Genomic DNA, 17518 nt, shown 5'->3' with positions numbered 1-17518 from the left:
TGAATGATATGCTAAAATTGAAAAGTGCGCAAAATAAAAGTATCAGATATAGGTAATTAAGCCCTGCTGAAATGATATTTCTAATAACTATTTAAGTATTTGTTATTCATTAAATATTTACCACTAGAATTCTAATGTGGTGCAGTGTATGCATATTATAGGTTGCACTATTGACCAAATAATCATAAATTTGTTATGTATATAGAATATACTAGATACTTATTAACTTTATATTAGCAGTACATATTTTTCTCAATATAGTTTATTCTAGATATTATTTGCTAATCTTAGATCCTGCAAATATTACTAAAGTAAAAATATTTCATCACAAACAAAATATGATGAGAAACCATTGAGTCTAACTCAAACCTAGCTTAGTAAAAATCAATAAATTTTTTAGCATGTCATAATTCTAACCTATCTTGAGCTATTTTTTATGGGACACCATTTGATTATCCAAAGCTCACTACAGTGAAAATGGTCATTAACGACGCTATTAAGGTTATTTTATGACGCTAATAAGCATCGCCATTAAGCTTTACGATGCTTCAAAAAGCATCGCCAAAGCGTCGCCTATGTAAGAGTGGAGATGAAAAGCACCGACGCTTTTTAAAAGCGTCGTTATTTTTAAAGCATCGTAAAATTAAATTATAACGGCACTTATAAGCGTCGTTAAACATATTTCTAACAACGCTTTAAAGCGTCGCAAAATTTAATTTTAACGGCACTTTTTAGCATCGTTAATGACTCCGCGTCCTCCACTCTACCAAGATGCTTTTCGAAGCGTCAGCTTTTTTGTCTTTAACGACGCTTATAAGCGTCGTTAAAATTATTTTAACGACGCTTATAAGCATCGTTAAAGGTTTTAAGAGAAAAAAATACAAGTTTTATATACAAAAAAAAAAGAATACATACATTTCTGTACAAAATTATATCAATTATTCTAACATAAACTTGTACAATCACCACCATTCACACCTGTACAATCACCACCATTCACACCAAAAGCAAACTTAAATAGCAAATTTAACCAAACCAAAAGATATTATTTTATATAAATAAAAATAAAGTACTAATCGTCCATTACAATCAAGAGTAATATAAATAAATATAAGAATACAATAAAAATAAAATAATATCAATCCGCAGGCGGATGGTCGTCGTTGTCTCCACGTGACGTGCCGCTGTCTCGACGGGTGCCTGATGTGCCAGGAGCCTACAAGAAACATATCAAAAGCATGATTTGCATATCTATAAATAAAAATATATAAATCATTAAATTAATATAAAAATATATATTTAATAATATATGTTTACCTGAGATGGACCATACATCTCTAATAAAGATGTAAGGCGATCAATCTGTCCCCTCATGGCCTGCATCTCGGCACGGCTCTGTCGCATCTCCTCCATCTCAGTGGCACGACTCTGTCTAATCTCCTGTATCTCTGCCTCGAGTCTGCAAATGCATGAATCCTGAGCATCTGCTGCAGCATGCTGCGTATATCTACTAACCTCAAATAACTGAGTGGAGGTGACTCCTACTCCATAACCCCTCACTCGACCGTAGCGCTCTGGTCCCATCAACTCTGTGAACACCTCGGCCTTGATACGGCTCTGCTGCGTAGATGCTGCAGACTCGTCGTCACGCTCCGCAATGAGAGATGTAGCCCTTTCCTGTATTTTTTTTGAAAACAAGAGTTATACATTAATAGCTAACAAAATTAAATTTAAATCATTACAAAAAATAGAATATTAATAATACCGTACATATAAATCTCTCGACTCATCTCGAACAAAAGTACCATCCTGATGAGTATGAGTCATCCGGTAAAACTCCACTTGTCCGGGTTCCCTCCCATGCTCATCCACCTACAAAAATAATTTTAATTTTAAGCAAACAGTTATAATAATTTAAAAAAATATATGAGTATCATGATACAGACATGGTCCACGATACATAATGATATTAGTTATATAAATATTTCAACATAAAAATTAAAAGTTAATTATGAAAGTTTAAGGAACATACAAACTCCTGTCGGAGTCGTGCATAACTCTTCGACCCCGATGTATGAGGAACAGACTGAGCTGCTCGTGCAGCTCTACCAATAGCAGAACAAGTCTGTAAAATAAAGTAAAGAACTTGTTATATATATAATATATAATAAAAATCAATATTTTTATAAAATATTTAGAAAAAAAAGATAATAAGCAGATAATATACTTGTGCCCTCTCGGAGAACCAATAATGAACCAACTCCATCCACTGATGAGGGGGTACATCAGGAGGACAATTCCTAGCAACCTCCTCCTCTGTCATATCCTGTCTCATATAGTCCTTCTTCAATTGTGCTCTATATTCTTTTCATTTACGGTTGAGAGACTTCATTACAAAATCATGAGTGGATGGAGGGAGAACAAACTTGCTCTATAAAAAAAAAAAGTTAAATGAAATAAATTATATAAATGATTAACAATTAATATACAGTATGAACATCAATTCATTACCTCTATAACTCGGAAGAGCTCAACTTTGTACGTTGGAAGCATGTCATTCCATTTTGCATAGCCCAATGGACATAGCTGAGGCCTCCGAGCAACAATCCCCAAAAATGAAGTCAATAAGCAGGCAGCTTTCTTAATTGGCTGACCTAGCTGATTGCACTCCACAACAATCTTCTCGCCCTCACGCATCTGCCACACATCTCGTACTACTGTGGGTCCACGTCTGGGGCATACTCTCCCAGATCCGTCTGCAAAAAATACATAAAAGTAACTATATCATAAATATACATAAAATGAAATAAAAATAAAATTACATGAAAGACAATATATACCCTGCACGTGTATCTCATCATCTGGCTGATGAAGAGGAGGATCGTGCTGTGCTGATGATGAAGGACAGGGCTCAGAATGCTGTGCAGCTGAACTGGCCTCAGGCTGCTGTGCTGAAGAAGACGTACCAGTCTCTGTCTGTGAAAACTGGAACTACACACCAGCATATCATCCCTTGCGATGCATGATGTCACCTAGCATTTATATAAATAAAAGGTAGAATCAGTTAATATATGGAGTAAAATAACACAATAATTAATGCAAAATATATACATCATAAATAATTATTACCAGTAACAATCAAGCAGTAGTGTTTCCTTCAAATTCTGTTCTAACCAACGTCGTCGTAGCATTTAAATCATCAGCTGGTACAAAATTATAAGGCATACATTGTGTATAAGTGTCATCGTCATCATCCTCCGCTTGGTTTCCCATATCATATAAGTCTCTAGATTTTGTTTTGATGACAGTAAACCAATCTTTATCTTTTGCGTCTTGTACATAAAATACTTGACGAGCTTGAGATGAAAAAATGAATGGGTCATCCTTCAATAACACACCAGTGTGTATCAACCTTGAAAAATTTACAAGTGTAAATCCATTTGCATCTTGTTTCAAACCCCTTGGTGAGTTTATGTCTATCCAATCACATCTAAACAGTACTACTTTAAATTTTTCATAATAATCCAACTCATAGATATCTTTAAGTGCACCATAATAAGATTTTCCATCCGCTTCCACCATAACACCGCTATTCTGTATTTTTCTAAATTTCTTCCGTTCTCTAGTATGAAATTTAAAGTCATTAATTATGAAACCGTTATATCTATTCACAATCTTGTTAGGTCCTCGAGCAAGAGCTATTAGTTCATCTGAATTATTTGTCTCCATCATCTTTGATACCTAAAAAAAAATGATATGACGAAGTGCTGTTGAGTTATCTGATATTAAATATGTATCAAAAATTAATATATCCCATAATTAAATATAAATCACACCTGATTCGAAAGCCACATAGGGAATAACTCGACCAACCATCGCTGTTCAATCCTTGCATTAGGACGAATGTTATGATTAGCTCGTCTCTGATAAATTAAAAATTTACTGCATAAAATATAAATATATCATTTAGAACATTATATCTAATATAAAATTTAAATTTTGATGTCATTCCTTAAATATACTAACCTGCGATGGTCAGATATTATGTCACTATGAAGTAACACATAACGATGTGCTTGTGCTAAGGATTTTTGATCAAGTATAATACTTTCAGCTCTTCCCAAAAATTTTTCAGCAGTTAAGAATTTATACAGTTCTGCATTCTCCACAAAGTCATTATGCCGTTGAGGTCGACTAAAAATAGTCTCTACACCTTGAAGATATCTTGAATAAAATATCAAACATTCATCCGCAATATATGCTTCAGCAATCGAGCCTTCGGGATAGGCTCTATTTCGCACATAATCTTTAAGACGCACAAGATACCTTCAAGAATTAAATATTTATTAAAATATCAGTATGCTGTTGTTTCTAATAAAATTATCAAAAGATTTAAGGTTTGCAATAATACCTCTCAATAGGATACATCCATCTATAATGTACCGGTCCACCAACTTTAACTTCTGAAGCTAGGTGAATGAGCAGATGTACTATAATAGTGAAAAATCTAGGAGGAAAAATCTTTTCCATCTGGCAAAGTGTAATTGCAATATCGGATTCTAACTGATCAAGTTTTCGAGGATCAATAACTTTGGAACATAATGCCTTAAAGAATGACGATAATCGAAGTACAATTGTAACAACTTGTTTCGACAATGACGATCTTAAAGCTATTGGAAAAATATCTTGCATCAATATGTGACCATCATGACTTTTAAGATTTGAAAGTTTTCGATCCTTTAGATGCACACATCGTGAAATATTTGATGCATATCCATCGGGTACCTTGATACTTTTCAAAACTCCCAAAAAATTATCCTTTTCTCGAGCAGACATTGTATAACATGCAGGAGGTACATAAATTCTATCATTAACAAGCATTTTAGGATGAAGTTCCTATCGGATACCCATTTCTTTTAAATCAAGACGTGCCTTCATGTTATCTTTGCTCTTTCCATCAAGATTTAAAAATGTTCCAATTAAATTATCGCAAACATTCTTTTCTATATGCATGACATCAAGATTGTGCCGAATAAGATTATGTTTCCAATAAGGTAAGTCAAAAAAGATACTTCATTTTTTCCATAAATGTTTACTTGGCTGTTGTGTAGATGCTATCTGTGTGTCTTCCTCATTTTCATCCTCAAAATAATTGTCTGGATCTTGAAACACCTCTGCATCTATAGTACTGATACTGACTTCCTCTGGTAACCCTTCGTGCACTGAGCTTTCAACATCATCCCTTCCTCTTTTTTTAGAGGACTTTGAGTACTTACCATAGCTGTAATTGATGCCATCCATTTGTCTATGAACATCAGTTTCAGAAGGTGGAATAGGGGCACATCCCAATTCTATAGTACCATCAAACAAATCTTTCTGAAATCGAAATGGATGATTTGCTTCCAACCATCGACGATGTCCCATGTAACAAAATTTACCTTCATGTTTTAATCAAATTGAATGTGTTGAATCTCCACAATAAGGACATGCGACCCGTCCCTTTGTACTCCAGCCAGATAAATTGGCATATGCTGAAAAATCATTAATAGTCCATAACAAAGCTGCCCGTAGTTTAAATGTTTGGCCGTTGGAAGCATCAAATGCATCAACACCCTCCCACAACTGTTTCAATTCCTCTATTAAAGGCTGTAGAAAAATATCAATAGAATATGGATACAATAAATATGTACATTAATCAAAAGACGGGTCTATGTTTCTATGCAATGCAATTTTTTTTAAAATTAATTCATAATTAACTTGATTTAATACCTGATATTAACTTGGGGAGTAGTGGACAAAGAAACTTGGCCCAGCTTAATCCAGATGCTTAGTCTTCATCAGTCACGAAGATAAGGATAACGTAGGCCACACGATATCAGGGTCCAGCCACATAACGAACGCCACATGTCAGATAAGCAATCAATCAGGTTTCATGAAACTATGAAATTATCCATTCATCAACCATGTATCACAACCTTAATTAATTGTACTATATATTTTTGGATGAACCTCATAGAGAGATACTAAGAGGGTGTGGTTGTAAATTGATCTAGCTCTATATCATTTATTTTATGCTATACATGTTTACCATATTTGATAATTTAGGAGAGGTGTGGATGAAGATGATCATGACTTATACGTTCGCTCCATAAGTACATATGAACCAACCATTATTCGATATTAGATTTTTTATTTGTTTGTCATTATCTTTAAAAAATCTCAATATTATTCTGGTTATGTGCTATCATGTGCTGGTTTTCTGTTCTTTTTCACCCCTCTTTTTAGATCATGAAAAACTTATTACACCAACCAGATAGTGACCTACTCAGTGTTTTATGTAGTTAAGCCAATTTTTATAATTAATTTTTCAAATTATGTCATTTTATCCTCTATCTAGGCCAAATAAAATCGAAATCTAATTAGCATATATTTAATTGGTGCTAGTTTTCTATATGTATATGATTAATTCTATCATCAAGAGCTATAATATATTAGCTTTGCTGGTTGGCACCACTCCTGTGTATAATATTTTTTTTATTTTTATATTTTTGGTAAGAGCTAGGTTGAAGTTCAAGTCCTGATGGTGGTGGCATATCTTCAAAAACTGATTCCTCCTTTGAACAATCTACTATTTTCACTAAATTATAAATATTTTATCGCTGTACAAAAATGATCATTACCACCGTCAACATGATCAGAAATAACAAATAATGGCGACATCATATACAGCTAATTTATCAAAAACAAAATACAGTTAATTACATATAACACTATTTCTAAAAGTCAGAATAATAACTCAAAATAATATTGAATTTGATAGAGAATGATGATGTATCTAGAATTCCAATCAAACATATGAAACCGAATATTTTATACCGTCAACATACAGGAGACACCATAAAGCATGAAGAAAGTTGTTTTCTTTTTGCCCAAAAAGAAGGCCTTTCTACTTGAGGTTAAAGGCCTTGGGGAAAGACTTTGGGAAAACCATTTGAGATTAAATCTAAGCTGGAAATCATTTCATATGGACAACACCTAGTCAGCTGCAACAAAGTCCACGTTGGGAACTTTTAAAACCCACAAGAAAAGATGGAAAACTGACACCCCAAAAAATAAAAAAATAATTCATAACACGTAGAAATTATTAGATGGATATCCCCAGTGGACCGATTCAAAGCCTGGGGCAAATGTATGGTGAATAACAGGATGAATTGTCATCCTTGTTTTAATCTTAAAGAGTATACACACAAGAAGTAATATTATGGTGAGTGACAATTAGATTGGTCCACCGGACCTGATCATTCTAATAATTCCTTCAAATACGTATAATATCGAAATCAAAATCAGCCATTTACATTTCCAAACCTAGGAAGTTCATGTTCCAAACCCTCTACACCAGCTGATCTCCAGCAAGTATATAATAACCCAAGAATCGAGAATATGGAAAGATCAGAAGCATTCCATGAATTCAACCCAAATCATCAGTCCAATAGGGGCAGTTGAAGTAAGCAAGCTCATGCGCATACAAGTCGACGATAACATTAGGTCTCTATCCCTGTAGCTTACAGGCTCCAGGGTGATCCATGCTAAATCTACCGGCTCTACGACAATCAAAGCTGCTAACAATTTCAAGCTTGCATCCCAAAAATCCAACAAAAACCCGCTATTATATAATTAAGCTATTGTGCTGAGCTACTCACACAGAATGCATCAATTGCTCGTCCATTCTCTCTTGCATGGCCTAGTGCACATATGCAGAGGAAAGAAAGTGTGCAAGCAAATTTAATATGAAGATGGCCTGTGTGAGCAACAGAGGTTCCTTGGGTGATGGATGGATTCGAGAGAGATAAAAATTTGTTAAGATTAGAATTCTCTTTTCCTTTCGAGTGAAATATCAAGCACTCATGAAAAGAAGAAGGAACCAAATATATTCGAGAAGCCTCGAAAAAAATATTGAAAATATTTTTGTCAAGTATGAATTATCGTTACTCAAAAACTTTACAAATATCAATCCTCCAGAGTATTTATTTTATATTCTCCCTTCGAAAAATAAATATGAGACTCATTAATTTTTTTACCACCTCTTTTTTATTTTTTATATTAAATATAATATTTTGATATAAAATTTATTTTTTTATACTAGATTAATTCCAACCAAACGGATCCTAAAGTTGCCATGGCGGCGGCAAGGTTGGACAAAGCTTATTTATTTTGCCATCCTAACTTCTGTTGGCCATAGAAGATGGCACCAATCTGCTAAAACTAAGATGGCACCAATCTGCTAAAACTGTCGACCATTATGCATCCTGGAACCTGAGATGTTACTTTTCTCCCATCCATCAAGAGCAACATTGAACAAGTAAAAAATATGCATCAAATTATAATTAAGATTGCATCCAAAAACAGATCCTGATGCTTATTTTTTTTCCAACAGATGCTAACTATTTGACGGTTTACGTTTATCTGTCTTCTTCCTTCTTCAAATTCGGAAGACCTGAAGACTTGATCCAAAATCCAACCAAAATCCAAAATCCAACCAAAATAACCCTCGGAGAGGGGGGAAACATGAGAGAAAAGATAAAAAGTGAGGGAAGGAGGGAGGGAGAGAGAGAGAGAGATCGAACCTTTGGGCCGAAATTTAATCGGTGGAACACGAATCAGTCCGTGCCAAACAAAATCCAAGAAAAAGTGCACGGCAATCGAAGGGAATCGTGATGGGAAGATGGCCGTCGGGAGGGGGGAGGGGAGGAGGGCCGGTCGGGTGGCTGCTTCCAGGAGGGCGGACGGCGTATGGCTTGGATCGCGCGGGCGCGGCGTCGACAGACGCGGCAGCAGAGGGGAGTGGCAGACGGAGGTGAGGCGTGGACGGCGGGTGCGCGTGGATGGCGGGTGCGGTGCCGGCGGTGGAGATGGGTCGGGGTCGGCGGAGGAATGGGTGGAAATTAAAGGGGCGGCGGTAGATAGATTAGGGCACGGGAGGAGGGGGGTATTAAACGAACCTACCGACACTTTTTAACGTCGTTAAAAATCATCGATATTTTCTTTATTTAACGATGCTTTTGCTAAAAGCGTCGGCGTTGACAGTGCTCAAATGTTACGACACTTTTAAGCGTCGTTAACAAACGACGTTTTTTAAAAGCGTTGGCAGGTCAGCGCAACCTGCCGACGCTTTCCAAAAGCGTCTGCAAAAAAAAGTCGGTAATTTAGTATTTTCTTGTAGTGGCTCTACCAACAATGAACTATCTCTATTAAATTGGCTTGGACTATATCTTCTTTGCTAATCTTGCACCACCACTTGGCTAAGCATCAGTCAACTTGAGATCAAAGAGAGGAAACAAAAAAAGCATAGAATGAGTGAGGGCATTGGGAATCCTTCATCTCAGAACCATCCCAAGGGATAGAAGCTTTGGAGAATAGCAAAGAGGTGAAGGAGAACCCATTGTTAAGAGAGGAAGGAGATAGTGGCTTTGGCGAAGTGGGTGAGAAACTAACTAGGTCTTGGATCAGGTCTTATAGCTCAAATGCGACACGAGTAAGAATCACAAAAGGAATTGGAGGAGGAGATAATAAGGCTTCAAGAAAGATTTGACAAGATGATTGTTTTCACAAATAAGGAGTATGATTTTGCATGCGAACGGTTGTCTATTTTATTAATTGATGAATTTTGGGGAGCTTTTTCTTTGAAATTCATTTTCAGAGAGCTTAAAATATGTTGGAAGATAGTTAATGAATTCAAAATTAGCCCATTATGAGGAGGTAATTTTCTCTTCCAGTTCTACTCAATGGAAGAATTGGATTAGGTTCTTTTTAATGGATCACGGGTGATAATGGGTCAAGTTCTCATTGTTGAGAAGTGGTGGCTAAATTTCTAGCCAGGTATTGATTCCATTATCAACATTGTCTTGTGGATGTGATTACTGGACCTTCCCATTGAGCAATGGAACCATTGGATGCTTTTACGAATAGCGGAGACAATTGGAACTCCTCTGTTCATTGATAATTGGACAGCTGAGGTAATCTATGGTAGCAATTTGTTGAAGCCTTTGAAGTTGGGAGTTGATATTAACTACTATTAAGGTAAGCACTCTTGATAATATTTTGAGTATGAAATCCTACCTATTTTTTATTTTCTATATAGGCAGATTGGTTATCTTGAAGACTATTATCGTCACATCATTGTGAGGAAGCTACAGCCATATACAAGGAAGGCAAGCACCTTTATGGGCCTTGGATAGTCATCTCAAGGATTTCTATGGAGGATGGAGGAAGGAAGAAGGAGATAGATTTTTAGGATGAAGCTTCTTCTTAGTTTCAAAAAATTGGTAATGGTGGTCTAATAAGTGCTGGGTTCGAAAGAATGTGATTGGCATTTGGTTACAGGGAGAATGACTTATAAGGTGACACCTCTTCCCCAATCCATTAATGATGCAGGTGGTTCGAGTAGTGGCGGATCTTACTATGCTCCACTACTTGAGGAGACTTTGGAGGTTGATATGGAGGGGCAAGTGATGAAGGTTATTGATGCTCAATATGTTGAGACATATGTAGGTGGATATGATAGCAAAAAAGATAAGCAAAAGAGGTCTCCATATTGTATTACTTCCGAGGATAGACATCCATCCCTTACATAGCTTGAATCCAAGGTTTTAATCATTGAGGATGAGTCCAAGCCAGGTAATTATGAGCAAGTTAAGGTTAATTGAGTTAGATACTCTGATCTTGGTGAGCTAGGATTTAAGAGCCATAATTTTGTTAAAGTTGGTGGGGTTGAATCTGGTTTCTACGATCTTATTTTCTCAAACCATCAGGTGAAAGCTGCTCAGTAATTTTCAAATGAAATCATATTGGAATCAATTCTAGAGCCATCATCCTTTGGATGGTGACCATGGAGATTGAACATCATAAAAACTTCGGTACTTTGATGGAGGTTCTCATAAAGGCTGGTGTAGCTCCATATAAGGGGGTAGGAAGCCGGGGGCGACGCCACCGGAGGAGGCAAAAAAAAGATAGCGATCAGCAGTCTAGGGATGGCTAATTTGTTCTATCAGTAGAACTAGCAATGTTTATTGAGATAATTCCTAATTCTTCAATGCCTCCTCTTACCTCATGATTATTATGGTTTGGAACCATGGAGGGGCTTGTAAGCCTACTTTCTTCAACAACTTCAAGAGGATTGTAAGGTCTCATGGGCTAGATATTTATTCTGTTGGAAACTTACTTAGCTGATGACTCTATAGTAAAAGCTTAGAGGACTATCGAGCAAGAGTGGAACTTATTTGAAATTCTAGCAAAGAAGATCCCTAGAGGATGATAGTCATTTGGAAGAAGTATCTAAATTGCATTGATTCAATAGACAAGCAAGATGCACTTGGCATTATCACTGTTCTAGGTAATCTACCATGAGTAATGGGTGTTATGCTAATATGAATGATTCAGTGCAATAAAAATGTTTCAGAGGTGGCTTCTCATATTTTCTTTATGTAGATTCTTTCTCTTCATGAAGGTAATTTTAACATGATCTTGGACTTGATAGAAAAGAAAGGTGATAAAAAAATTCAAGTAACTAGAGATATCCATGAATTCTAGGAATTTGTAAATAGTAATAGACTTTGATTTGGGATTCAATGGTTCCTCATCTACCTTGTGTAATAATAGATAGGGGATATCGATGATATGCGAAAGATTAGACAAGACTCTTGCCCCATCTTGTTGGATTAATAAATTTTTGAATGCCAAATAGCTCATGTGCCACACATAGGTTCTGATAATTATCCGTTGTTTATTCATGTTTTAGGGGTTGAAAAAAAATTGAAGCCTTTTCATTTTGAAAAATTTTGGGTAAGTTACAAAAGAGTTGCTAATGTTATTCAAAGTGTATAGCATAGTCATCATGGTCGTCCACTAGCTAAGAGTCTCTAAGCTTCTTCGGTCAACAAAAGAGCCCTTTTAAGTTGGAATAAGGATGCCATGGGAAACTTATTTGATAAACTTGATAAGTTAGGGAAGGAAATTGAAGCACTTCAATAAAAGGATGTTGCTACTAGCTCTCTCATTCAAACAAGATATATATGCCTTGCTTATAAAACATATTAAAGTATATAACATGATTTTGCGGCAGCAAGAAATTCTTTAGGCACAAAAATCCTGAATATCATGGCAGCAAGGTGATTTAAATACCACCTTCTTCCACACATCAACAATCTTACGAAAGAGGAGAAATAAAATTCATAGCAATTTCAAGGAATAATGGAATAGAGTTCACCTTTGAAGAGGAGATATCTAACTCTCTTCTTCACTATTTCAAGACTAAATGATGCTTGCAGCTCCTTGAGGTTCCTTTCAATCTTCCTTCAGTCATGAATGGAGGCATCCATGATGATAATAAGGAAATTGTTGCTTAAGTAATAGATGATGAGATTAGTAAGACAATTGCTACTTTTACTTCTGAGAAATTTCTAAGCTCTGATGATTTCGCACCTCTGTTCTTTAAAGTCTTCTAGGCGATCATCAAATCGAAGGTTGTTGATGCTGTCAAGGAGATTTTTCAAAATAATTAATATGCCAAATGAATAGAAGAAAATATTCATAGCCCTAGTATCTAAGAAGCCAAATACTCAAAATTAATAAAAGAATTCAAGCCGATCAAGCTCTATAATGTGCTATATGAAGTAGTTGCAAAAATTATGGTGATAGAGATGAATGAAGGGGTTATTGCTTACCTTGATCTCAAAAGAGTAGAGAGCCTTTATAGAAAGGTGGAATATCCACTATAAGAAAATTAATTTCTAGTAGCGACCGAAGCTACCACTAAAAGTTTCAAAAGCCATCACTAAATCTATTTAGTGGTGGTCAATAATGGTCGCATCATTGAAACAATTAGTGATCCAAAATATGGCTACCACTAGAAGAGCTTTTTAGTGGTGGCCAAATCTTATTTACTAAATGATCAAAGTTTAGTAGCAACTTGAAATGGCAGCGACAAAAGAACTTTGTAATACTAGCTATGATGTGCTTATAAAAGGATGCTTGTTATGGTTTCTGCAAGTAACCACCACTAAAAGTTGTATTTTTAATAGCGACTAAATAATGGCCACTAAAAAGTAATGTACTAATAGTGACCATATATCAATCACTAAAAGATTATATCTTTTTGCAATGGTCATTAGTAGCTGCCACTAAAGAAACCTTTAGCCTTCTGTTGTCATTAAAAGAGTTACATATTATAACAATCAATAATAGCCATCACTAATGTATCTTTATTGGCAGTCAAATATGGTCACCAAAAGTCATATATTCTATGATAAAGTGGTCACCACTTTATTCTTAATTGATAGGAGCTACATAATTATATAATAATACATCTAAAATAATAATAATTTACTTCTATATTGAAAGCCTTCAAATTTACCTCAAGCAAAGATAATAAAGTTTTCATTCTCACTCCAACAATATTTCAATATCACAAAAATAAATAATTCAAAAAATTTCATAAAATAACTATAGAAAATTATCTACACATCTTACCATGATTGTTAAAACTAATATAATACTTGTTAAAATTTCAAGTTTAAAACAACTCATACAGCTCATCATATTTAAATATACTTGTTAAAACCTTGTGACTTTCATCTTGCAAATCCATAGCACTCAATGATCTTGTCCTTCATCTAAATATTTTTTGATTTTAAAAAATAAATTAGATAACAAAATTAATGACATATAACTAAAAATAAAGGCTAATATACATGACACACTCCATAAAAAAGATTAGAAAAAACTAAAATATATTTTTTATAATCTTTTAATGATATAACCAATACTTTGTAGCTTATTGCTTTATATATATACACACACGCAGCAGTTCAATTAACTATGTATAAAAAAATATTCAAAAAGATAGAACTTATCATATTAGAAGTCCCATGTGATATCCTATTACTCTTCTCCTCCATAAAAGTGGTGAACTTAAACCTATCCTCTTTACTTTTCTACCTTTCCTCTTTAATCATCTTCTTCAACTGTCCCATTTCATCTTTCATTTTCTCATTATGCTTATTTGATTCTTTTAATTCATTAATGAGCTTTACATGAGTTGAAGCTTTTCTAAATATAGAAATAGATGATGGACTTGATTCATATCTATGAATACATCCGTACCTCTTAGGTCTCATAACTTAGGAAAAAATCTCATCTTCTACCATTGAGCTAGAAGATTATTTTCGAATTTGATTTGGCAAATTCTCAAAATACTTGTAAAAATAAACAATAATTACATAATTGTATCTAAAATTTGGCATGCTACATATAAAATTTGATATGAATATAATTAAACATAAAAAATTGATTATTTACTATTATATCTTATGATGCTGTATTGACCATATATAGTTCCATACTTTCACTTATATATCAAGCAAAACATCTCTTATTGAATAGACTCGCACCTCTTCTTTGCAATCTAATGCATGATCAATAATTTATTAGTATTTATTAAATATATAAAATAATTTTATATATGCCAACAAGGAAGGAAAAGAGAAAGAGACAGAAAAAAAGTAGAATAAAATTAAACATATTCACTAATATTATTATAAATTTATACTTCCTTGGTTCTACATGACTATAATTTTTTATATCTATAGTATGATCCAAATTTTGTATCGATTGGACTTACTTTGATCACATTTCATTTATATAAGAAACCAAGTAATCTTGCACCATTATTAATATAAATATTATTCTTCTAAAAAAGATATTAATTTATTTGAAATTCTAGTGTCCCCTTCTAACGAACAAATTCTATCCATTGATCTTATAATATATCCGACGAACAATATTCAATCCTTATGTCATTAGTAGTATATTTGTTACAATAGTTTATCTTTAACTTATAGTTCAAAAATTTTCTTGTAATTTTCTGCATAATTCAATGTTTCATATGTTGAATTTCCACAAACTTAAATTTATCCTGCACAATTTAAATAAAAAATAAAAACATAAATCATGATAATCCATCAAAAAATATAAATGATATTGGAGTATTAAGATTATGTAATATTTATTCATATTATTGATGCATGTTTATATATCTTTTTTTTTTTCTCGTGGAATTCCTCCCACTATTTATAGATGATTAATGCATCTTCATAATTTTTAACATTTTTTCTAAGATGATTGATGAAAGTATTTACATTTATACCTATTACCTGCCAAAATCATCAAATTTCAAAGGCAAGTTTTTACCAAATCTTAATGGTATTAACTTGAGATTTTATGTCTTTTCTCGAGTTCTTTTTTTCATTAGATGGATCTATTAAAAATCAAAGCTAATTATATAAAATATATAATTAATTCTCATGAAGGAAGAATTCTCATGACTAGCTAGATGGTTCGTCGCTCAATTAATTCTACTCTCCGAACTTAGGGGCGCTTGGGAGGGAATCACCGGAGCTGCTTCAATTCTCAAGAGGCCGGGGGTTATTATAGAGGGTGACTCAAACAATTATCTCTTGGATCAATAAGCAAAAAAGGCATAGGATTGTGAATTCATTGTTAAGAGATACATTCAGAATTTGTTCTTTTCTTGATTGTTTTGAAGCGAAGCATGTTTCGAACTTGGATTTTAATTCAGCAACCACCCTTCCACCAAATTTACTCCATATTCTGCAAATGGATGATGCTATGGCCATCCCTATCTCAGGGATCGCCACCTAAGACAACTATTGCCTTCATTTTTTTTTTCCCACCTTTTCTAAAGGTGCTTTTGCTTCCACTGGCTACAGCCCTCCCCCACCAACCCAAAAAAAAAAAAACAAAAAAAAGCCGCACTCATTTGGGTTAGAATCATTGCAAAGTGACTACTTGTCTGCCCCTCCCCAGACCCATTTGAAGCCAGGGTGACACACTCATTAATGCAGCACTCTCTGTGTTTTACCAAAAGAAGAAAAAAAAAAAAGCACTTTCTGCGACCCTTTTAAAAGCCCACCTAAAACTTTACGGTGCATGCCAACGCGTAACCTTTTTTTTGCAGAGTCAGGGGACCCACACTCTTGTACCGTACAAGGAATCGGATCACCGTCAGATGCTATGATCTCATGGCTCAAATTTCTCGCCAGAAACCATCGACCTTGAAAGCTACCGCTTCCACCACCCAGAATTGGAACGCCACGATATCCTCCAGTGACGTATGGCATCAAAAATAACATTTTGGGTAATTCGTGGTATATTCCAATTGGCTTGTAGCCCAATCATGGCATCCTCATTTTTCTGGATTTCTTGTAGGATATTTGAGCTAGGTTGGATTCGCTCTTTTAGGTAATTTGATTTGCTGCGAGTCCCAATTGTTAGCATCGTTTCATGAGAAATGAGAGCTTGCTCTTGAAGAAAGTTCAGATTATAAATCTTAATGGTGACACATTGTCGCTAAGAATTTAGTAAATCTGATCTATATCCAACATGCTTAAAACTCAAACAAAAGAAAGAGGCTTGTCCCATATTAGATGCCAATTGAACAACTTTAATTCAAACTTGACCAAAACAGGATTAGATCAAGATGGGTCAGGTTCTTGGATCAATCAAAATTTGCCACTATTTTCAGTGGCCCGTAATGTTTTTGTAGGGGGTTCATCTTTTCTCTAGAAGGCCTCATAGCATACTCTACATCATTAATCTATTTCCTCTAAACCATCAATTGGGATTATAGATATAAAACTGTGAAGTTATGTGCCTTTAGGACTATTCATATTCTAACGAGCTGCTAATGCTATATGTATTGTGCGGCTGTACCATATTAGCCCTTGTCCTCGCGACTCATCTGCAGAAAGTCTAAAGATAAAAACACCGATGACGAACATAATCAAACCCATCGTGGAGAGCTAGAGTGAAGCAACCCCCGGGTCAGCGCTCCATCGACCTCCGAATCGGTGCTTCACCGACCTTCAGGTCATCCAGCCGATTTTCAGATCCGGATTCTATCGATCCCCGAATCAACATCTCCTTATCAGGAGGGATGAAGCCCACAATCAATACCAGCCTCTAGGACGAAAACTCGCCAATCTCCAAATCAAGGGCTCGTCGACCACTGACGATGACTTCTCACCCTCAAGCGACGCTCCCCACAAATCGAGGTGATAGGGATGCCTCCTTGGCTACAAGCCGATCTCGATCTATTGACTTATCGGTCTACGTTAGTGGTCAATTAAAATCTCCTAACAAACTCTCAAAATATGGCCATATAGATATAATAAACATCCATGATTAACAACCTATAGATTCAGACTTAACGACCTATGAATCTAGGCCTAATAAACTCTAGCACCTTTATATATAAAAGCAATTAGGAAATACTTAAAGTAAGCTTGGAAAAGTGAATTCAAATTACTATCAGCTCCTAGATTTTTTTTAACTATGCTCAAGTTTCAATTGACTTAAGTATTGAAAGATCCCCTATCGGAAGCCCTCTAATCTCCGATACGAGTGGACTTTCTTTTACAGGTTCATTTTGATATCCCGATGTTCG

The 17518-nt window shown here is 35.0% G+C and overlaps 1 long non-coding RNA gene across 1 annotated transcript; it reads right to left on the bottom strand.

Moving 5' to 3' along the window:
* Positions 1–1550: 1550 nt before the first annotated feature.
* Positions 1551–2120, bottom strand: LOC140854718 (uncharacterized). The gene is made up of 3 exons (XR_012137895.1): positions 2033–2120; positions 1771–1872; positions 1551–1677 (listed from the first exon to the last, which is right to left on the bottom strand). It is a non-coding gene; the product is annotated as an uncharacterized lncRNA (long non-coding RNA).
* Positions 2121–17518: the final 15398 nt, after the last annotated feature.

This window comes from Elaeis guineensis, chromosome 1 (assembly GCF_000442705.2).
Source record: "Elaeis guineensis isolate ETL-2024a chromosome 1, EG11, whole genome shotgun sequence".
Classification (NCBI taxonomy): Eukaryota; Viridiplantae; Streptophyta; class Magnoliopsida; order Arecales; family Arecaceae; genus Elaeis; species Elaeis guineensis.
The sequence above is the reverse complement of the archived record's forward strand: the minus strand, read 5'-3'. Positions and strand labels throughout refer to the sequence as shown.